Below are 17,804 nucleotides of genomic sequence, written 5' to 3'. Positions count from 1 at the left end.
AGGTTGGCTCAGGCAGCAAAGAGTGGGGGTCATCGCTTCTCGGCCTTTTGGCTAAGATCAAGTGTAGTATCTGTTCTTATCAGTTTAATATCTGATATGTCCTCTACACGGGGACAACTTATTAAACGGATTTTTAGTACCGGGAGGTGAAAAAGGGGCTTGCTCCGTTCACTCCACGCATCGACCTGGCCTTGCAGTGCAGCTGGGAACGGTGCAGCCTTCTCTCCACCTGTGGACAAAAAAAAAAAAACTTGCTCAGCTTTTCAGGGCGTGAGCCAAATGGGACGGCCGCCGGGGGTCACGCTAAGTACCCCTGCCGAATTAGTGGCGGCTTCTCGGTAGGCTCCTTTGGTTTTTGTCTTCTTGCAATTACGCTTTGTCAGCCATGACAACTGGCCGAAAAGTGCAGCGCGCCACAGCAAGGTGTAGCAACAACAGGGCCCCCGTGCGCGTTCTGCATTTCCCCCTGCAGGCATAGGGGGCAACGTTTCCATCCCGCCACAGGGCCCGTTTACCGCTCCCCGCGTTGCCCGTCTCCTTTTCTCGCTCCTCGCTCAAGATCTGCAAGCAGCTGAGCGTTTGCTAGCCCGCCTGGAAAAGGCAGGATCTTAGTCTGTCCGCAATCTGATTGGCTCGGCCAAAGGGCCGGGGCGGCCTCAGGGAAATGGGAGCTGCCTGGGAAATGGAACGCCTCGCAAGCCGAGAAGGGGGTTCCGCGAAGGTGGTGAGTGGTGCGACGAGGGACTTCGGCCCCACACGAAGGCAGGAGCGTCCTTACTCTGGTTTCTCTTCATCACGCACAAGTCTTTCGCCTTTTACTAAAGACTTCCGTGGAGAGGAATACCAATGAGTTAAATTCCATTTTTGGCAGGCTTTGCCTTCTGGCAGAGCCCTGTGAGTTTGTCAAACGTCAAAGCAGCTGTGTCCGGTGAGAGGTCGGCCTGTGCAAAGAGAGCACGGCCGTGGGTGGGTGCTCAGCAGCGGCCAGTGTTACGTCCAGTTAACAATACTGCACCGCGACACTTGAGAAGTGTCAGAGGAGGTTGGCTCAGGCAGCAAAGAGTGGGGGTCATCGCTTCTCGGCCTTTTGGCTAAGATCAAGTGTAGTATCTGTTCGTATCAGTTTAATATCTGATATGTCCTCTACACGGGGACAACTTATTAAACGGATTTTTAGTACCGGGAGGTGAAAAAGGGGCTTGCTCCGTTCACTCCACGCATCGACCTGGCCTTGCAGTGCCGCTGGGAACGGTGCAGCCTTCTCTCCACCTGTGGACAAAAAAAAAAAAACTTGCTCAGCTTTTCAGGGCGTGAGCCAAATGGGACGGCCGCCGGGGGTCACGCTAAGTACCCCTGCCGACTTAGTGGCGGCTTCTCGGTAGGCTCCTTTGGTTTTTGTCTTCTTGCAATTACGCTTTGACAGCCATGACAACTGGCCGAAAAGTGCAGCGCGCCACAGCAAGGTGTAGCAACAACAGGGCCCCCGTGCGCGTTCTGCATTTCCCCCTGCAGGCATAGGGGGCAACGTTTCCATCCCGCCACAGGGCCCGTTTACCGCTCCCCGCGTTGCCCGTCTCCTTTTCTCGCTCCTCGCTCAAGATCTGCAAGCAGCTGAGCGTTTGCTAGCCCGCCTGGAAAAGGCAGGATCTTAGTCTGTCCGCAATCTGATTGGCTCGGCCAAAGGGCCGGGGCGGCCTCAGGGAAATGGGAGCTGCCTGGGAAATGGAACGCCTCGCAAGCCGAGAAGGGGGTTCCGCGAAGGTGGTGAGTGGTGCGACGAGGGACTTCGGCCCCACACGAAGGCAGGAGCGTCCTTACTCTGGTTTCTCTTCATCACGCACAAGTCTTTCGCCTTTTACTAAAGACTTCCGTGGAGAGGAATACCAATGAGTTAAATTCCATTTTTGGCAGGCTTTGCCTTCTGGCAGAGCCCTGTGAGTTTGTCAAACGTCAAAGCAGCTGTGTCCGTGGAGAGGTCGGCCTGTGCAAAGAGAGCACGGCCGTGGGTGGGTGCTCAGCAGCGGCCAGTGTTACGTCCAGTTAACAATACTGCACCGCGACACTTGAGAAGTGTCAGAGGAGGTTGGCTCAGGCAGCAAAGAGTGGGGGTCATCGCTTCTCGGCCTTTTGGCTAAGATCAAGTGTAGTATCTGTTCTTATCAGTTTAATATCTGATATGTCCTCTACACGGGGACAACTTATTAAACGGATTTTTAGAACCGGGAGCTGAAAAAGGGGCTTGCTCCGTTCACTCCACGCATCGACCTGGCCTTGCAGTGCCGCTGGGAACGGTGCAGCCTTCTCTCCACCTGTGGACAAAAAAAAAAAACTTGCTCAGCTTTTCAGGGCGTGAGCCAAATGGGACGGCCGCCGGGGGTCACGCTAAGTACCCCTGCCGACTTAGTGGCGGCTTCTCGGTAGGCTCCTTTGGTTTTTGTCTTCTTGCAATTACGCTTTGTCAGCCATGACAACTGGCCGAAAAGTGCAGCGCGCCACAGCAAGCTGTAGCAACAACAGGGCCCCCGTGCGCGTTCTGCATTTCCGCCTGCAGGCATGGGGGGCAACGTTTCCATCCCGCCACAGGGCCCGTTTATCGCTCCCCGCGTTGCCCGTGTCCTTTTCTCGCTCCTCGCTCAAGATCTGCAAGCAGCTGAGCGTTTGCTAGCCCGCCTGGAAAAGGCAGGATCTTAGTCTGTCCGCAATCTGATTGGCTCGGCCAAAGGGCCGGGGCGGCCTCAGGGAAATGGGAGCTGCCTGGGAAATGGAACGCCTCGCAAGCCGAGAAGGGGGTTCCGCGAAGGTGGTGAGTGGTGCGACGAGGGACTTCGGCCCCACACGAAGGCAGGAGCGTCCTTACTCTGGTTTCTCTTCATCACGCACAAGTCTTTCGCCTTTTACTAAAGACTTCCGTGGAGAGGAATACCAATGAGTTAAATTCCATTTTTGGCAGGCTTTGCCTTCTGGCAGAGCCCTGTGAGTTTGTCAAACGTCAAAGCAGCTGTGTCCGTGGAGAGGTCGGCCTGTGCAAAGAGAGCACGGCCGTGGGTGGGTGCTCAGCAGCGGCCAGTGTTACGTCCAGTTAACAATACTGCACCGCGACACTTGAGAAGTGTCAGAGGAGGTTGGCTCAGGCGGCAAAGAGTGGGGGTCATCGCTTCTCGGCCTTTTGGCTAAGATCAAGTGTAGTATCTGTTCTTATCAGTTTAATATCTGATATGTCCTCTACACGGGGACAACTTATTAAACGGATTTTTAGTACCGGGAGGTGAAAAAGGGGCTTGCTCCGTTCACTCCACGCATCGACCTGGCCTTGCAGTGCCGCTGGGAACGGTGCAGCCTTCTCTCCACCTGTGGACAAAAAAAAAAAAACTTGCTCAGCTTTTCAGGGCGTGAGCCAAATGGGACGGCCGCCGGGGGTCACGCTAAGTACCCCTGCCGACTTAGTGGCGGCTTCTCGGTAGGCTCCTTTGGTTTTTGTCTTCTTGCAATTACGCTTTGTCAGCCATGACAACTGGCCGAAAAGTGCAGCGCGCCACAGCAAGGTGTAGCAACAACAGGGCCCCCGTGCGCGTTCTGCATTTCCCCCTGCAGGCATAGGGGGCAACGTTTCCATCCCGCCACAGGGCCCGTTTACCGCTCCCCGCGTTGCCCGTCTCCTTTTCTCGCTCCTCGCTCAAGATCTGCAAGCAGCTGAGCGTTTGCTAGCCCGCCTGGAAAAGGCAGGATCTTAGTCTGTCCGCAATCTGATTGGCTCGGCCAAAGGGCCGGGGCGGCCTCAGGGAAATGGGAGCTGCCTGGGAAATGGAACGCCTCGCAAGCCGAGAAGGGGGTTCCGCGAAGGTGGTGAGTGGTGCGACGAGGGACTTCGGCCCCACACGAAGGCAGGAGCGTCCTTACTCTGGTTTCTCTTCATCACGCACAAGTCTTTCGCCTTTTACTAAAGACTTCCGTGGAGAGGAATACCGATGAGTTAAATTCCATTTTTGGCAGACTTTGCCTTCTGGCAGAGCCCTGTGAGTTTGTCAAACGTCAAAGCAGCTGTGTCCGTGGAGAGGTCGGCCTGTGCAAAGAGAGCACGGCCGTGGGTGGGTGCTCAGCAGCGGCCAGTGTTACGTCCAGTTAACAATACTGCACCGCGACACTTGAGAAGTGTCAGAGGAGGTTGGCTCAGGCAGCAAAGAGTGGGGGTCATCGCTTCTCGGCCTTTTGGCTAAGATCAAGTGTAGTATCTGTTCTTATCAGTTTAATATCTGATATGTCCTCTACACGGGGACAACTTATTAAACGGATTTTTAGAACCGGGAGCTGAAAAAGGGGCTTGCTCCGTTCACTCCACGCATCGACCTGGCCTTGCAGTGCCGCTGGGAACGGTGCAGCCTTCTCTCCACCTGTGGACAAAAAAAAAAACTTGCTCAGCTTTTCAGGGCGTGAGCCAAATGGGACGGCCGCCGGGGGTCACGCTAAGTACCCCTGCCGACTTAGTGGCGGCTTCTCGGTAGGCTCCTTTGGTTTTTGTCTTCTTGCAATTACGCTTTGTCAGCCATGACAACTGGCCGAAAAGTGCAGCGCGCCACAGCAAGGTGTAGCAACAACAGGGCCCCCGTGCGCGTTCTGCATTTCCCCCTGCAGGCATAGGGGGCAACATTTCCATCCCGCCACAGGGCCCGTTTACCGCTCCCCGCGTTGCCCGTCTCCTTTTCTCGCTCCTCGCTCAAGATCTGCAAGCAGCTGAGCGTTTGCTAGCCCGCCTGGAAAAGGCAGGATCTTAGTCTGTCCGCAATCTGATTGGCTCGGCCAAAGGGCCGGGGCGGCCTCAGGGAAATGGGAGCTGCCTGGGAAATGGAACGCCTCGCAAGCCGAGAAGGGGGTTCCGCGAAGGTGGTGAGTGGTGCGACGAGGGACTTCGGCCCCACACGAAGGCAGGAGCGTCCTTACTCTGGTTTCTCTTCATCACGCACAAGTCTTTCGCCTTTTACTAAAGACTTCCGTGGAGAGGAATACCAATGAGTTAAATTCCATTTTTGGCAGGCTTTGCCTTCTGGCAGAGCCCTGTGAGTTTGTCAAACGTCAAAGCAGCTGTGTCCGTGGAGAGGTCGGCCTGTGCAAAGAGAGCACGGCCGTGGGTGGGTGCTCAGCAGCGGCCAGTGTTACGTCCAGTTAACAATACTGCACCGCGACACTTGAGAAGTGTCAGAGGAGGTTGGCTCAGGCAGCAAAGAGTGGGGGTCATCGCTTCTCGGCCTTTTGGCTAAGATCAAGTGTAGTATCTGTTCTTATCAGTTTAATATCTGATATGTCCTCTACACGGGGACAACTTATTAAACGGATTTTTAGAACCGGTAGCTGAAAAAGGGGCTTGCTCCGTTCACTCCACGCATCGACCTGGCCTTGCAGTGCCGCTGGGAACGGTGCAGCCTTCTCTCCACCTGTGGACAAAAAAAAAAAACTTGCTCAGCTTTTCAGGGCGTGAGCCAAATGGGACGGCCGCCGGGGGTCACGCTAAGTACCCCTGCCGACTTAGTGGCGGCTTCTCGGTAGGCTCCTTTGGTTTTTGTCTTCTTGCAATTACGCTTTGTCAGCCATGACAACTGGCCGAAAAGTGCAGCGCGCCACAGCAAGGTGTAGCAACAACAGGGCCCCCGTGCGCGTTCTGCATTTCCCCCTGCAGGCATAGGGGGCAACGTTTCCATCCCGCCACAGGGCCCGTTTACCGCTCCCCGCGTTGCCCGTCTCCTTTTCTCGCTCCTCGCTCAAGATCTGCAAGCAGCTGAGCGTTTGCTAGCCCGCCTGGAAAAGGCAGGATCTTAGTCTGTCCGCAATCTGATTGGCTCGGCCAAAGGGCCGGGGCGGCCTCAGGGAAATGGGAGCTGCCTGGGAAATGGAACGCCTCGCAAGCCGAGAAGGGGGTTCCGCAAAGGTGGTGAGTGGTGCGACGAGGGACTTCGGCCCCACACGAAGGCAGGAGCGTCCTTACTCTGGTTTCTCTTCATCACGCACAAGTCTTTCGCCTTTTACTAAAGACTTCCGTGGAGAGGAATACCAATGAGTTAAATTCCATTTTTGGCAGGCTTTGCCTTCTGGCAGAGCCCTGTGAGTTTGTCAAACGTCAAAGCAGCTGTGTCCGTGGAGAGGTCGGCCTGTGCAAAGAGAGCACGGCCGTGGGTGGGTGCTCAGCAGCGGCCAGTGTTACGTCCAGTTAACAATACTGCACCGCGACACTTGAGAAGTGTCAGAGGAGGTTGGCTCAGGCAGCAAAGAGTGGGGGTCATCGCTTCTCGGCCTTTTGGCTAAGATCAAGTGTAGCATCTGTTCTTATCAGTTTAATATCTGATATGTCCTCTACACGGGGACAACTTATTAAACGGATTTTTAGAACCGGGAGCTGAAAAAGGGGCTTGCTCCGTTCACTCCACGCATCGACCTGGCCTTGCAGTGCCGCTGGGAACGGTGCAGCCTTCTCTCCACCTGTGGACAAAAAAAAAAACTTGCTCAGCTTTTCAGGGCGTGAGCCAAATGGGACGGCCGCCGGGGGTCACGCTAAGTACCCCTGCCGACTTAGTGGCGGCTTCTCGGTAGGCTCCTTTGGTTTTTGTCTTATTGCAATTACGCTTTGTCAGCCATGACAACTGGCCGAAAAGTGCAGCGCGCCACAGCAAGGTGTAGCAACAACAGGGCCCCCGTGCGCGTTCTGCATTTCCCCCTGCAGGCATAGGGGGCAACGTTTCCATCCCGCCACAGGGCCCGTTTACCGCTCCCCGCGTTGCCCGTCTCCTTTTCTCGCTCCTCGCTCAAGATCTGCAAGCAGCTGAGCGTTTGCTAGCCCGCCTGGAAAAGGCAGGATCTTAGTCTGTCCGCAATCTGATTGGCTCGGCCAAAGGGCCGGGGCGGCCTCAGGGAAATGGGAGCTGCCTGGGAAATGGAACGCCTCGCAAGCCGAGAAGGGGGTTCCGCGAAGGTGGTGAGTGGTGCGACGAGGGACTTCGGCCCCACACGAAGGCAGGAGCGTCCTTACTCTGGTTTCTCTTCATCACGCACAAGTCTTTCGCCTTTTATTAAAGACTTCCGTGGAGAGGAATACCAATGAGTTAAATTCCATTTTTGGCAGGCTTTGCCTTCTGGCAGAGCCCTGTGAGTTTGTCAAACGTCAAAGCAGCTGTGTCCGTGGAGAGGTCGGCCTGTGCAAAGAGAGCACGGCCGTGGGTGGGTGCTCAGCAGCGGCCAGTGTTACGTCCAGTTAACAATACTGCACCGCGACACTTGAGAAGTGTCAGAGGAGGTTGGCTCAGGCAGCAAAGAGTGGGGGTCATCGCTTCTCGGCCTTTTGGCTAAGATCAAGTGTAGTATCTGTTCTTATCAGTTTAATATCTGATATGTCCTCTACACGGGGCCAACTTATTAAACGGATTTTTAGAACCGGGAGCTGAAAAAGGGGCTTGCTCCGTTCACTCCACGCATCGACCTGGCCTTGCAGTGCCGCTGGGAACGGTGCAGCCTTCTCTCCACCTGTGGACAAAAAAAAAAAACTTGCTCAGCTTTTCAGGGCGTGAGCCAAATGGGACGGCCGCCGGGGGTCACGCTAAGTACCCCTGCCGACTTAGTGGCGGCTTCTCGGTAGGCTCCTTTGGTTTTTGTCTTCTTGCAATTACGCTTTGTCAGCCATGACAACTGGCCGAAAAGTGCAGCGCGCCACAGCAAGGTGTAGCAACAACAGGGCCCCCGTGCGCGTTCTGCATTTCCCCCTGCAGGCATAGGGGGCAACGTTTCCATCCCGCCACAGGGCCCGTTTACCGCTCCCCGCGTTGCCCGTCTCCTTTTCTCGCTCCTCGCTCAAGATCTGCAAGCAGCTGAGCGTTTGCTAGCCCGCCTGGAAAAGGCAGGATTTTAGTCTGTCCGCAATCTGATTGGCTCGGCCAAAGGGCCGGGGCGGCCTCAGGGAAATGGGAGCTGCCTGGGAAATGGAACGCCTCGCAAGCCGAGAAGGGGGTTCCGCGAAGGTGGTGAGTGGTGCGACGAGGGACTTCGGCCCCACACGAAGGCAGGAGCGTCCTTACTCTGGTTTCTCTTCATCACGCACAAGTCTTTCGCCTTTTACTAAAGACTTCCGTGGAGAGGAATACCAATGAGTTAAATTCCATTTTTGGCAGGCTTTGCCTTCTGGCAGAGCCCTGTGAGTTTGTCAAACGTCAAAGCAGCTGTGTCCGTGGAGAGGTCGGCCTGTGCAAAGAGAGCACGGCCGTGGGTGGGTGCTCAGCAGCGGCCAGTGTTACGTCCAGTTAACAATACTGCACCGCGACACTTGAGAAGTGTCAGAGGAGGTTGGCTCAGGCAGCAAAGAGTGGGGGTCATCGCTTCTCGGCCTTTTGGCTAAGATCAAGTGTAGTATCTGTTCTTATCAGTTTAATATCTGATATGTCCTCTACACGGGGCCAACTTATTAAACGGATTTTTAGAACCGGGAGCTGAAAAAGGGGCTTGCTCCGTTCACTCCACGCATCGACCTGGCCTTGCAGTGCCGCTGGGAACGGTGCAGCCTTCTCTCCACCTGTGGACAAAAAAAAAAAACTTGCTCAGCTTTTCAGGGCGTGAGCCAAATGGGACGGCCGCCGGGGGTCACGCTAAGTACCCCTGCCGACTTAGTGGCGGCTTCTCGGTAGGCTCCTTTGGTTTTTGTCTTCTTGCAATTACGCTTTGTCAGCCATGACAACTGGCCGAAAAGTGCAGCGCGCCACAGCAAGGTGTAGCAACAACAGGGCCCCCGTGCGCGTTCTGCATTTCCCCCTGCAGGCATAGGGGGCAACGTTTCCATCCCGCCACAGGGCCCGTTTACCGCTCCCCGCGTTGCCCGTCTCCTTTTCTCGCTCCTCGCTCAAGATCTGCAAGCAGCTGAGCGTTTGCTAGCCCGCCTGGAAAAGGCAGGATCTTAGTCTGTCCGCAATCTGATTGGCTCGGCCAAAGGGCCGGGGCGGCCTCAGGGAAATGGGAGCTGCCTGGGAAATGGAACGCCTCGCAAGCCGAGAAGGGGGTTCCGCGAAGGTGGTGAGTGGTGCGACGAGGGACTTCGGCCCCACACGAAGGCAGGAGCGTCCTTACTCTGGTTTCTCTTCATCACGCACAAGTCTTTCGCCTTTTACTAAAGACTTCCGTGGAGAGGAATACCAATGAGTTAAATTCCATTTTTGGCAGGCTTTGCCTTCTGGCAGAGCCCTGTGAGTTTGTCAAACGTCAAAGCAGCTGTGTCCGTGGAGAGGTCGGCCTGTGCAAAGAGAGCACGGCCGTGGGTGGGTGCTCAGCAGCGGCCAGTGTTACGTCCAGTTAACAATACTGCACCGCGACACTTGAGAAGTGTCAGAGGAGGTTGGCTCAGGCAGCAAAGAGTGGGGGTCATCGCTTCTCGGCCTTTTGGCTAAGATCAAGTGTAGTATCTGTTCTTATCAGTTTAATATCTGATATGTCCTCTACACGGGGACAACTTATTAAACGGATTTTTAGAACCGGGAGCTGAAAAAGGGGCTTGCTCCGTTCACTCCACGCATCGACCTGGCCTTGCAGTGCCGCTGGGAACGGTGCAGCCTTCTCTCCACCTGTGGACAAAAAAAAAAAACTTGCTCAGCTTTTCAGGGCGTGAGCCAAATGGGACGGCCGCCGGGGGTCACGCTAAGTACCCCTGCCGACTTAGTGGCGGCTTCTCGGTAGGCTCCTTTGGTTTTTGTCTTCTTGCAATTACGCTTTGTCAGCCATGACAACTGGCCGAAAAGTGCAGCGCGCCACAGCAAGCTGTAGCAACAACAGGGCCCCCGTGCGCGTTCTGCATTTCCGCCTGCAGGCATGGGGGGCAACGTTTCCATCCCGCCACAGGGCCCGTTTATCGCTCCCCGCGTTGCCCGTGTCCTTTTCTCGCTCCTCGCTCAAGATCTGCAAGCAGCTGAGCGTTTGCTAGCCCGCCTGGAAAAGGCAGGATCTTAGTCTGTCCGCAATCTGATTGGCTCGGCCAAAGGGCCGGGGCGGCCTCAGGGAAATGGGAGCTGCCTGGGAAATGGAACGCCTCGCAAGCCGAGAAGGGGGTTCCGCGAAGGTGGTGAGTGGTGCGACGAGGGACTTCGGCCCCACACGAAGGCAGGAGCGTCCTTACTCTGGTTTCTCTTCATCACGCACAAGTCTTTCGCCTTTTACTAAAGACTTCCGTGGAGAGGAATACCAATGAGTTAAATTCCATTTTTGGCAGGCTTTGCCTTCTGGCAGAGCCCTGTGAGTTTGTCAAACGTCAAAGCAGCTGTGTCCGTGGAGAGGTCGGCCTGTGCAAAGAGAGCACGGCCGTGGGTGGGTGCTCAGCAGCGGCCAGTGTTACGTCCAGTTAACAATACTGCACCGCGACACTTGAGAAGTGTCAGAGGAGGTTGGCTCAGGCGGCAAAGAGTGGGGGTCATCGCTTCTCGGCCTTTTGGCTAAGATCAAGTGTAGTATCTGTTCTTATCAGTTTAATATCTGATATGTCCTCTACACGGGGACAACTTATTAAACGGATTTTTAGTACCGGGAGGTGAAAAAGGGGCTTGCTCCGTTCACTCCACGCATCGACCTGGCCTTGCAGTGCCGCTGGGAACGGTGCAGCCTTCTCTCCACCTGTGGACAAAAAAAAAAAAACTTGCTCAGCTTTTCAGGGCGTGAGCCAAATGGGACGGCCGCCGGGGGTCACGCTAAGTACCCCTGCCGACTTAGTGGCGGCTTCTCGGTAGGCTCCTTTGGTTTTTGTCTTCTTGCAATTACGCTTTGTCAGCCATGACAACTGGCCGAAAAGTGCAGCGCGCCACAGCAAGGTGTAGCAACAACAGGGCCCCCGTGCGCGTTCTGCATTTCCCCCTGCAGGCATAGGGGGCAACGTTTCCATCCCGCCACAGGGCCCGTTTACCGCTCCCCGCGTTGCCCGTCTCCTTTTCTCGCTCCTCGCTCAAGATCTGCAAGCAGCTGAGCGTTTGCTAGCCCGCCTGGAAAAGGCAGGATCTTAGTCTGTCCGCAATCTGATTGGCTCGGCCAAAGGGCCGGGGCGGCCTCAGGGAAATGGGAGCTGCCTGGGAAATGGAACGCCTCGCAAGCCGAGAAGGGGGTTCCGCGAAGGTGGTGAGTGGTGCGACGAGGGACTTCGGCCCCACACGAAGGCAGGAGCGTCCTTACTCTGGTTTCTCTTCATCACGCACAAGTCTTTCGCCTTTTACTAAAGACTTCCGTGGAGAGGAATACCGATGAGTTAAATTCCATTTTTGGCAGACTTTGCCTTCTGGCAGAGCCCTGTGAGTTTGTCAAACGTCAAAGCAGCTGTGTCCGTGGAGAGGTCGGCCTGTGCAAAGAGAGCACGGCCGTGGGTGGGTGCTCAGCAGCGGCCAGTGTTACGTCCAGTTAACAATACTGCACCGCGACACTTGAGAAGTGTCAGAGGAGGTTGGCTCAGGCAGCAAAGAGTGGGGGTCATCGCTTCTCGGCCTTTTGGCTAAGATCAAGTGTAGTATCTGTTCTTATCAGTTTAATATCTGATATGTCCTCTACACGGGGACAACTTATTAAACGGATTTTTAGAACCGGGAGCTGAAAAAGGGGCTTGCTCCGTTCACTCCACGCATCGACCTGGCCTTGCAGTGCCGCTGGGAACGGTGCAGCCTTCTCTCCACCTGTGGACAAAAAAAAAAACTTGCTCAGCTTTTCAGGGCGTGAGCCAAATGGGACGGCCGCCGGGGGTCACGCTAAGTACCCCTGCCGACTTAGTGGCGGCTTCTCGGTAGGCTCCTTTGGTTTTTGTCTTCTTGCAATTACGCTTTGTCAGCCATGACAACTGGCCGAAAAGTGCAGCGCGCCACAGCAAGGTGTAGCAACAACAGGGCCCCCGTGCGCGTTCTGCATTTCCCCCTGCAGGCATAGGGGGCAACATTTCCATCCCGCCACAGGGCCCGTTTACCGCTCCCCGCGTTGCCCGTCTCCTTTTCTCGCTCCTCGCTCAAGATCTGCAAGCAGCTGAGCGTTTGCTAGCCCGCCTGGAAAAGGCAGGATCTTAGTCTGTCCGCAATCTGATTGGCTCGGCCAAAGGGCCGGGGCGGCCTCAGGGAAATGGGAGCTGCCTGGGAAATGGAACGCCTCGCAAGCCGAGAAGGGGGTTCCGCGAAGGTGGTGAGTGGTGCGACGAGGGACTTCGGCCCCACACGAAGGCAGGAGCGTCCTTACTCTGGTTTCTCTTCATCACGCACAAGTCTTTCGCCTTTTACTAAAGACTTCCGTGGAGAGGAATACCAATGAGTTAAATTCCATTTTTGGCAGGCTTTGCCTTCTGGCAGAGCCCTGTGAGTTTGTCAAACGTCAAAGCAGCTGTGTCCGTGGAGAGGTCGGCCTGTGCAAAGAGAGCACGGCCGTGGGTGGGTGCTCAGCAGCGGCCAGTGTTACGTCCAGTTAACAATACTGCACCGCGACACTTGAGAAGTGTCAGAGGAGGTTGGCTCAGGCAGCAAAGAGTGGGGGTCATCGCTTCTCGGCCTTTTGGCTAAGATCAAGTGTAGTATCTGTTCTTATCAGTTTAATATCTGATATGTCCTCTACACGGGGACAACTTATTAAACGGATTTTTAGAACCGGTAGCTGAAAAAGGGGCTTGCTCCGTTCACTCCACGCATCGACCTGGCCTTGCAGTGCCGCTGGGAACGGTGCAGCCTTCTCTCCACCTGTGGACAAAAAAAAAAAACTTGCTCAGCTTTTCAGGGCGTGAGCCAAATGGGACGGCCGCCGGGGGTCACGCTAAGTACCCCTGCCGACTTAGTGGCGGCTTCTCGGTAGGCTCCTTTGGTTTTTGTCTTCTTGCAATTACGCTTTGTCAGCCATGACAACTGGCCGAAAAGTGCAGCGCGCCACAGCAAGGTGTAGCAACAACAGGGCCCCCGTGCGCGTTCTGCATTTCCCCCTGCAGGCATAGGGGGCAACGTTTCCATCCCGCCACAGGGCCCGTTTACCGCTCCCCGCGTTGCCCGTCTCCTTTTCTCGCTCCTCGCTCAAGATCTGCAAGCAGCTGAGCGTTTGCTAGCCCGCCTGGAAAAGGCAGGATCTTAGTCTGTCCGCAATCTGATTGGCTCGGCCAAAGGGCCGGGGCGGCCTCAGGGAAATGGGAGCTGCCTGGGAAATGGAACGCCTCGCAAGCCGAGAAGGGGGTTCCGCAAAGGTGGTGAGTGGTGCGACGAGGGACTTCGGCCCCACACGAAGGCAGGAGCGTCCTTACTCTGGTTTCTCTTCATCACGCACAAGTCTTTCGCCTTTTACTAAAGACTTCCGTGGAGAGGAATACCAATGAGTTAAATTCCATTTTTGGCAGGCTTTGCCTTCTGGCAGAGCCCTGTGAGTTTGTCAAACGTCAAAGCAGCTGTGTCCGTGGAGAGGTCGGCCTGTGCAAAGAGAGCACGGCCGTGGGTGGGTGCTCAGCAGCGGCCAGTGTTACGTCCAGTTAACAATACTGCACCGCGACACTTGAGAAGTGTCAGAGGAGGTTGGCTCAGGCAGCAAAGAGTGGGGGTCATCGCTTCTCGGCCTTTTGGCTAAGATCAAGTGTAGCATCTGTTCTTATCAGTTTAATATCTGATATGTCCTCTACACGGGGACAACTTATTAAACGGATTTTTAGAACCGGGAGCTGAAAAAGGGGCTTGCTCCGTTCACTCCACGCATCGACCTGGCCTTGCAGTGCCGCTGGGAACGGTGCAGCCTTCTCTCCACCTGTGGACAAAAAAAAAAACTTGCTCAGCTTTTCAGGGCGTGAGCCAAATGGGACGGCCGCCGGGGGTCACGCTAAGTACCCCTGCCGACTTAGTGGCGGCTTCTCGGTAGGCTCCTTTGGTTTTTGTCTTCTTGCAATTACGCTTTGTCAGCCATGACAACTGGCCGAAAAGTGCAGCGCGCCACAGCAAGGTGTAGCAACAACAGGGCCCCCGTGCGCGTTCTGCATTTCCCCCTGCAGGCATAGGGGGCAACGTTTCCATCCCGCCACAGGGCCCGTTTACCGCTCCCCGCGTTGCCCGTCTCCTTTTCTCGCTCCTCGCTCAAGATCTGCAAGCAGCTGAGCGTTTGCTAGCCCGCCTGGAAAAGGCAGGATCTTAGTCTGTCCGCAATCTGATTGGCTCGGCCAAAGGGCCGGGGCGGCCTCAGGGAAATGGGAGCTGCCTGGGAAATGGAACGCCTCGCAAGCCGAGAAGGGGGTTCCGCGAAGGTGGTGAGTGGTGCGACGAGGGACTTCGGCCCCACACGAAGGCAGGAGCGTCCTTACTCTGGTTTCTCTTCATCACGCACAAGTCTTTCGCCTTTTATTAAAGACTTCCGTGGAGAGGAATACCAATGAGTTAAATTCCATTTTTGGCAGGCTTTGCCTTCTGGCAGAGCCCTGTGAGTTTGTCAAACGTCAAAGCAGCTGTGTCCGTGGAGAGGTCGGCCTGTGCAAAGAGAGCACGGCCGTGGGTGGGTGCTCAGCAGCGGCCAGTGTTACGTCCAGTTAACAATACTGCACCGCGACACTTGAGAAGTGTCAGAGGAGGTTGGCTCAGGCAGCAAAGAGTGGGGGTCATCGCTTCTCGGCCTTTTGGCTAAGATCAAGTGTAGTATCTGTTCTTATCAGTTTAATATCTGATATGTCCTCTACACGGGGCCAACTTATTAAACGGATTTTTAGAACCGGGAGCTGAAAAAGGGGCTTGCTCCGTTCACTCCACGCATCGACCTGGCCTTGCAGTGCCGCTGGGAACGGTGCAGCCTTCTCTCCACCTGTGGACAAAAAAAAAAAACTTGCTCAGCTTTTCAGGGCGTGAGCCAAATGGGACGGCCGCCGGGGGTCACGCTAAGTACCCCTGCCGACTTAGTGGCGGCTTCTCGGTAGGCTCCTTTGGTTTTTGTCTTCTTGCAATTACGCTTTGTCAGCCATGACAACTGGCCGAAAAGTGCAGCGCGCCACAGCAAGGTGTAGCAACAACAGGGCCCCCGTGCGCGTTCTGCATTTCCCCCTGCAGGCATAGGGGGCAACGTTTCCATCCCGCCACAGGGCCCGTTTACCGCTCCCCGCGTTGCCCGTCTCCTTTTCTCGCTCCTCGCTCAAGATCTGCAAGCAGCTGAGCGTTTGCTAGCCCGCCTGGAAAAGGCAGGATTTTAGTCTGTCCGCAATCTGATTGGCTCGGCCAAAGGGCCGGGGCGGCCTCAGGGAAATGGGAGCTGCCTGGGAAATGGAACGCCTCGCAAGCCGAGAAGGGGGTTCCGCGAAGGTGGTGAGTGGTGCGACGAGGGACTTCGGCCCCACACGAAGGCAGGAGCGTCCTTACTCTGGTTTCTCTTCATCACGCACAAGTCTTTCGCCTTTTACTAAAGACTTCCGTGGAGAGGAATACCAATGAGTTAAATTCCATTTTTGGCAGGCTTTGCCTTCTGGCAGAGCCCTGTGAGTTTGTCAAACGTCAAAGCAGCTGTGTCCGTGGAGAGGTCGGCCTGTGCAAAGAGAGCACGGCCGTGGGTGGGTGCTCAGCAGCGGCCAGTGTTACGTCCAGTTAACAATACTGCACCGCGACACTTGAGAAGTGTCAGAGGAGGTTGGCTCAGGCAGCAAAGAGTGGGGGTCATCGCTTCTCGGCCTTTTGGCTAAGATCAAGTGTAGTATCTGTTCTTATCAGTTTAATATCTGATATGTCCTCTACACGGGGACAACTTATTAAACGGATTTTTAGAACCGGGAGCTGAAAAAGGGGCTTGCTCCGTTCACTCCACGCATCGACCTGGCCTTGCAGTGCCGCTGGGAACGGTGCAGCCTTCTCTCCACCTGTGGACAAAAAAAAAAAACTTGCTCAGCTTTTCAGGGCGTGAGCCAAATGGGACGGCCGCCGGGGGTCACGCTAAGTACCCCTGCCGACTTAGTGGCGGCTTCTCGGTAGGCTCCTTTGGTTTTTGTCTTCTTGCAATTACGCTTTGTCAGCCATGACAACTGGCCGAAAAGTGCAGCGCGCCACAGCAAGGTGTAGCAACAACAGGGCCCCCGTGCGCGTTCTGCATTTCCCCCTGCAGGCATAGGGGGCAACGTTTCCATCCCGCCACAGGGCCCGTTTACCGCTCCCCGCGTTGCCCGTCTCCTTTTCTCGCTCCTCGCTCAAGATCTGCAAGCAGCTGAGCGTTTGCTAGCCCGCCTGGAAAAGGCAGGATTTTAGTCTGTCCGCAATCTGATTGGCTCGGCCAAAGGGCCGGGGCGGCCTCAGGGAAATGGGAGCTGCCTGGGAAATGGAACGCCTCGCAAGCCGAGAAGGGGGTTCCGCGAAGGTGGTGAGTGGTGCGACGAGGGACTTCGGCCCCACACGAAGGCAGGAGCGTCCTTACTCTGGTTTCTCTTCATCACGCACAAGTCTTTCGCCTTTTACTAAAGACTTCCGTGGAGAGGAATACCAATGAGTTAAATTCCATTTTTGGCAGGCTTTGCCTTCTGGCAGAGCCCTGTGAGTTTGTCAAACGTCAAAGCAGCTGTGTCCGTGGAGAGGTCGGCCTGTGCAAAGAGAGCACGGCCGTGGGTGGGTGCTCAGCAGCGGCCAGTGTTACGTCCAGTTAACAATACTGCACCGCGACACTTGAGAAGTGTCAGAGGAGGTTGGCTCAGGCAGCAAAGAGTGGGGGTCATCGCTTCTCGGCCTTTTGGCTAAGATCAAGTGTAGTATCTGTTCTTATCAGTTTAATATCTGATATGTCCTCTACACGGGGCCAACTTATTAAACGGATTTTTAGAACCGGGAGCTGAAAAAGGGGCTTGCTCCGTTCACTCCACGCATCGACCTGGCCTTGCAGTGCCGCTGGGAACGGTGCAGCCTTCTCTCCACCTGTGGACAAAAAAAAAAAACTTGCTCAGCTTTTCAGGGCGTGAGCCAAATGGGACGGCCGCCGGGGGTCACGCTAAGTACCCCTGCCGACTTAGTGGCGGCTTCTCGGTAGGCTCCTTTGGTTTTTGTCTTCTTGCAATTACGCTTTGTCAGCCATGACAACTGGCCGAAAAGTGCAGCGCGCCACAGCAAGGTGTAGCAACAACAGGGCCCCCGTGCGCGTTCTGCATTTCCCCCTGCAGGCATAGGGGGCAACGTTTCCATCCCGCCACAGGGCCCGTTTACCGCTCCCCGCGTTGCCCGTCTCCTTTTCTCGCTCCTCGCTCAAGATCTGCAAGCAGCTGAGCGTTTGCTAGCCCGCCTGGAAAAGGCAGGATTTTAGTCTGTCCGCAATCTGATTGGCTCGGCCAAAGGGCCGGGGCGGCCTCAGGGAAATGGGAGCTGCCTGGGAAATGGAACGCCTCGCAAGCCGAGAAGGGGGTTCCGCGAAGGTGGTGAGTGGTGCGACGAGGGACTTCGGCCCCACACGAAGGCAGGAGCGTCCTTACTCTGGTTTCTCTTCATCACGCACAAGTCTTTCGCCTTTTACTAAAGACTTCCGTGGAGAGGAATACCAATGAGTTAAATTCCATTTTTGGCAGGCTTTGCCTTCTGGCAGAGCCCTGTGAGTTTGTCAAACGTCAAAGCAGCTGTGTCCGTGGAGAGGTCGGCCTGTGCAAAGAGAGCACGGCCGTGGGTGGGTGCTCAGCAGCGGCCAGTGTTACGTCCAGTTAACAATACTGCACCGCGACACTTGAGAAGTGTCAGAGGAGGTTGGCTCAGGCAGCAAAGAGTGGGGGTCATCGCTTCTCGGCCTTTTGGCTAAGATCAAGTGTAGTATCTGTTCTTATCAGTTTAATATCTGATATGTCCTCTACACGGGGACAACTTATTAAACGGATTTTTAGTACC

At 55.5% G+C, this 17,804-nt stretch overlaps 35 non-coding genes across 35 annotated transcripts in view; all 35 read left to right on the top strand.

Annotated features, from left to right (window-relative positions):
• Window positions 1-31: 31 nt before the first annotated feature.
• LOC137114273 (U2 spliceosomal RNA) lies at window positions 32-222 on the top strand. Its single transcript, XR_010913381.1, has one exon. It is a non-coding gene; the product is annotated as a U2 spliceosomal RNA (small nuclear RNA).
• Window positions 223-774: 552 nt separating this feature from the next.
• LOC137113344 (U5 spliceosomal RNA) lies at window positions 775-890 on the top strand. Its single transcript, XR_010912478.1, has one exon. It is a non-coding gene; the product is annotated as a U5 spliceosomal RNA (small nuclear RNA).
• Window positions 891-1,071: 181 nt separating this feature from the next.
• LOC137113268 (U2 spliceosomal RNA) lies at window positions 1,072-1,262 on the top strand. The gene has a single exon (XR_010912403.1). It is a non-coding gene; the product is annotated as a U2 spliceosomal RNA (small nuclear RNA).
• A 552-nt stretch (window positions 1,263-1,814) lies between these two features.
• On the top strand, window positions 1,815-1,930 carry LOC137113343 (U5 spliceosomal RNA). Its single transcript, XR_010912477.1, has one exon. It is a non-coding gene; the product is annotated as a U5 spliceosomal RNA (small nuclear RNA).
• Window positions 1,931-2,111: 181 nt separating this feature from the next.
• Window positions 2,112-2,302, top strand: LOC137114301 (U2 spliceosomal RNA). The gene has a single exon (XR_010913408.1). It is a non-coding gene; the product is annotated as a U2 spliceosomal RNA (small nuclear RNA).
• A 551-nt stretch (window positions 2,303-2,853) lies between these two features.
• Window positions 2,854-2,969, top strand: LOC137113342 (U5 spliceosomal RNA). Its single transcript, XR_010912476.1, has one exon. It is a non-coding gene; the product is annotated as a U5 spliceosomal RNA (small nuclear RNA).
• A 181-nt stretch (window positions 2,970-3,150) lies between these two features.
• LOC137114234 (U2 spliceosomal RNA) lies at window positions 3,151-3,341 on the top strand. Its single transcript, XR_010913342.1, has one exon. It is a non-coding gene; the product is annotated as a U2 spliceosomal RNA (small nuclear RNA).
• Window positions 3,342-3,893: 552 nt separating this feature from the next.
• LOC137113779 (U5 spliceosomal RNA) lies at window positions 3,894-4,009 on the top strand. Its single transcript, XR_010912899.1, has one exon. It is a non-coding gene; the product is annotated as a U5 spliceosomal RNA (small nuclear RNA).
• Window positions 4,010-4,190: 181 nt separating this feature from the next.
• Window positions 4,191-4,381, top strand: LOC137114289 (U2 spliceosomal RNA). Its single transcript, XR_010913397.1, has one exon. It is a non-coding gene; the product is annotated as a U2 spliceosomal RNA (small nuclear RNA).
• A 550-nt stretch (window positions 4,382-4,931) lies between these two features.
• Window positions 4,932-5,047, top strand: LOC137113341 (U5 spliceosomal RNA). Its single transcript, XR_010912475.1, has one exon. It is a non-coding gene; the product is annotated as a U5 spliceosomal RNA (small nuclear RNA).
• A 181-nt stretch (window positions 5,048-5,228) lies between these two features.
• LOC137114406 (U2 spliceosomal RNA) lies at window positions 5,229-5,419 on the top strand. Its single transcript, XR_010913507.1, has one exon. It is a non-coding gene; the product is annotated as a U2 spliceosomal RNA (small nuclear RNA).
• A 551-nt stretch (window positions 5,420-5,970) lies between these two features.
• On the top strand, window positions 5,971-6,086 carry LOC137113340 (U5 spliceosomal RNA). Its single transcript, XR_010912474.1, has one exon. It is a non-coding gene; the product is annotated as a U5 spliceosomal RNA (small nuclear RNA).
• Window positions 6,087-6,267: 181 nt separating this feature from the next.
• Window positions 6,268-6,458, top strand: LOC137114380 (U2 spliceosomal RNA). The gene has a single exon (XR_010913482.1). It is a non-coding gene; the product is annotated as a U2 spliceosomal RNA (small nuclear RNA).
• Window positions 6,459-7,008: 550 nt separating this feature from the next.
• Window positions 7,009-7,124, top strand: LOC137113884 (U5 spliceosomal RNA). Its single transcript, XR_010913004.1, has one exon. It is a non-coding gene; the product is annotated as a U5 spliceosomal RNA (small nuclear RNA).
• Window positions 7,125-7,305: 181 nt separating this feature from the next.
• On the top strand, window positions 7,306-7,496 carry LOC137114412 (U2 spliceosomal RNA). The gene has a single exon (XR_010913513.1). It is a non-coding gene; the product is annotated as a U2 spliceosomal RNA (small nuclear RNA).
• Window positions 7,497-8,047: 551 nt separating this feature from the next.
• On the top strand, window positions 8,048-8,163 carry LOC137113339 (U5 spliceosomal RNA). The gene has a single exon (XR_010912473.1). It is a non-coding gene; the product is annotated as a U5 spliceosomal RNA (small nuclear RNA).
• A 181-nt stretch (window positions 8,164-8,344) lies between these two features.
• On the top strand, window positions 8,345-8,535 carry LOC137114411 (U2 spliceosomal RNA). The gene has a single exon (XR_010913512.1). It is a non-coding gene; the product is annotated as a U2 spliceosomal RNA (small nuclear RNA).
• Window positions 8,536-9,086: 551 nt separating this feature from the next.
• LOC137113338 (U5 spliceosomal RNA) lies at window positions 9,087-9,202 on the top strand. The gene has a single exon (XR_010912472.1). It is a non-coding gene; the product is annotated as a U5 spliceosomal RNA (small nuclear RNA).
• A 181-nt stretch (window positions 9,203-9,383) lies between these two features.
• On the top strand, window positions 9,384-9,574 carry LOC137114278 (U2 spliceosomal RNA). The gene has a single exon (XR_010913386.1). It is a non-coding gene; the product is annotated as a U2 spliceosomal RNA (small nuclear RNA).
• Window positions 9,575-10,125: 551 nt separating this feature from the next.
• LOC137113337 (U5 spliceosomal RNA) lies at window positions 10,126-10,241 on the top strand. Its single transcript, XR_010912471.1, has one exon. It is a non-coding gene; the product is annotated as a U5 spliceosomal RNA (small nuclear RNA).
• Window positions 10,242-10,422: 181 nt separating this feature from the next.
• LOC137114233 (U2 spliceosomal RNA) lies at window positions 10,423-10,613 on the top strand. Its single transcript, XR_010913341.1, has one exon. It is a non-coding gene; the product is annotated as a U2 spliceosomal RNA (small nuclear RNA).
• A 552-nt stretch (window positions 10,614-11,165) lies between these two features.
• On the top strand, window positions 11,166-11,281 carry LOC137113778 (U5 spliceosomal RNA). The gene has a single exon (XR_010912898.1). It is a non-coding gene; the product is annotated as a U5 spliceosomal RNA (small nuclear RNA).
• Window positions 11,282-11,462: 181 nt separating this feature from the next.
• Window positions 11,463-11,653, top strand: LOC137114266 (U2 spliceosomal RNA). Its single transcript, XR_010913374.1, has one exon. It is a non-coding gene; the product is annotated as a U2 spliceosomal RNA (small nuclear RNA).
• Window positions 11,654-12,203: 550 nt separating this feature from the next.
• On the top strand, window positions 12,204-12,319 carry LOC137113336 (U5 spliceosomal RNA). The gene has a single exon (XR_010912470.1). It is a non-coding gene; the product is annotated as a U5 spliceosomal RNA (small nuclear RNA).
• Window positions 12,320-12,500: 181 nt separating this feature from the next.
• Window positions 12,501-12,691, top strand: LOC137114405 (U2 spliceosomal RNA). Its single transcript, XR_010913506.1, has one exon. It is a non-coding gene; the product is annotated as a U2 spliceosomal RNA (small nuclear RNA).
• A 551-nt stretch (window positions 12,692-13,242) lies between these two features.
• On the top strand, window positions 13,243-13,358 carry LOC137113334 (U5 spliceosomal RNA). Its single transcript, XR_010912468.1, has one exon. It is a non-coding gene; the product is annotated as a U5 spliceosomal RNA (small nuclear RNA).
• Window positions 13,359-13,539: 181 nt separating this feature from the next.
• LOC137114379 (U2 spliceosomal RNA) lies at window positions 13,540-13,730 on the top strand. Its single transcript, XR_010913481.1, has one exon. It is a non-coding gene; the product is annotated as a U2 spliceosomal RNA (small nuclear RNA).
• A 550-nt stretch (window positions 13,731-14,280) lies between these two features.
• Window positions 14,281-14,396, top strand: LOC137113883 (U5 spliceosomal RNA). The gene has a single exon (XR_010913003.1). It is a non-coding gene; the product is annotated as a U5 spliceosomal RNA (small nuclear RNA).
• Window positions 14,397-14,577: 181 nt separating this feature from the next.
• LOC137114410 (U2 spliceosomal RNA) lies at window positions 14,578-14,768 on the top strand. Its single transcript, XR_010913511.1, has one exon. It is a non-coding gene; the product is annotated as a U2 spliceosomal RNA (small nuclear RNA).
• Window positions 14,769-15,319: 551 nt separating this feature from the next.
• LOC137113333 (U5 spliceosomal RNA) lies at window positions 15,320-15,435 on the top strand. The gene has a single exon (XR_010912467.1). It is a non-coding gene; the product is annotated as a U5 spliceosomal RNA (small nuclear RNA).
• Window positions 15,436-15,616: 181 nt separating this feature from the next.
• LOC137114255 (U2 spliceosomal RNA) lies at window positions 15,617-15,807 on the top strand. The gene has a single exon (XR_010913363.1). It is a non-coding gene; the product is annotated as a U2 spliceosomal RNA (small nuclear RNA).
• A 551-nt stretch (window positions 15,808-16,358) lies between these two features.
• LOC137113332 (U5 spliceosomal RNA) lies at window positions 16,359-16,474 on the top strand. The gene has a single exon (XR_010912466.1). It is a non-coding gene; the product is annotated as a U5 spliceosomal RNA (small nuclear RNA).
• A 181-nt stretch (window positions 16,475-16,655) lies between these two features.
• On the top strand, window positions 16,656-16,846 carry LOC137114409 (U2 spliceosomal RNA). The gene has a single exon (XR_010913510.1). It is a non-coding gene; the product is annotated as a U2 spliceosomal RNA (small nuclear RNA).
• A 551-nt stretch (window positions 16,847-17,397) lies between these two features.
• LOC137113331 (U5 spliceosomal RNA) lies at window positions 17,398-17,513 on the top strand. Its single transcript, XR_010912465.1, has one exon. It is a non-coding gene; the product is annotated as a U5 spliceosomal RNA (small nuclear RNA).
• A 181-nt stretch (window positions 17,514-17,694) lies between these two features.
• The window catches only part of LOC137114231 (U2 spliceosomal RNA), a 191-nt gene continuing 81 nt past the window's right edge, over window positions 17,695-17,804 (top strand). The window contains exon 1 of the small nuclear RNA XR_010913339.1: window positions 17,695-17,804. This exon is cut by the window's right edge and continues 81 nt beyond it. This is a non-coding gene — a small nuclear RNA (U2 spliceosomal RNA).

This window comes from Channa argus, unplaced genomic scaffold (assembly GCF_033026475.1).
Source record: "Channa argus isolate prfri unplaced genomic scaffold, Channa argus male v1.0 Contig016, whole genome shotgun sequence".
NCBI lineage: Eukaryota > Metazoa > Chordata > Actinopteri > Anabantiformes > Channidae > Channa > Channa argus.
This window is presented reverse-complemented; position numbering and strand designations above follow the sequence as displayed.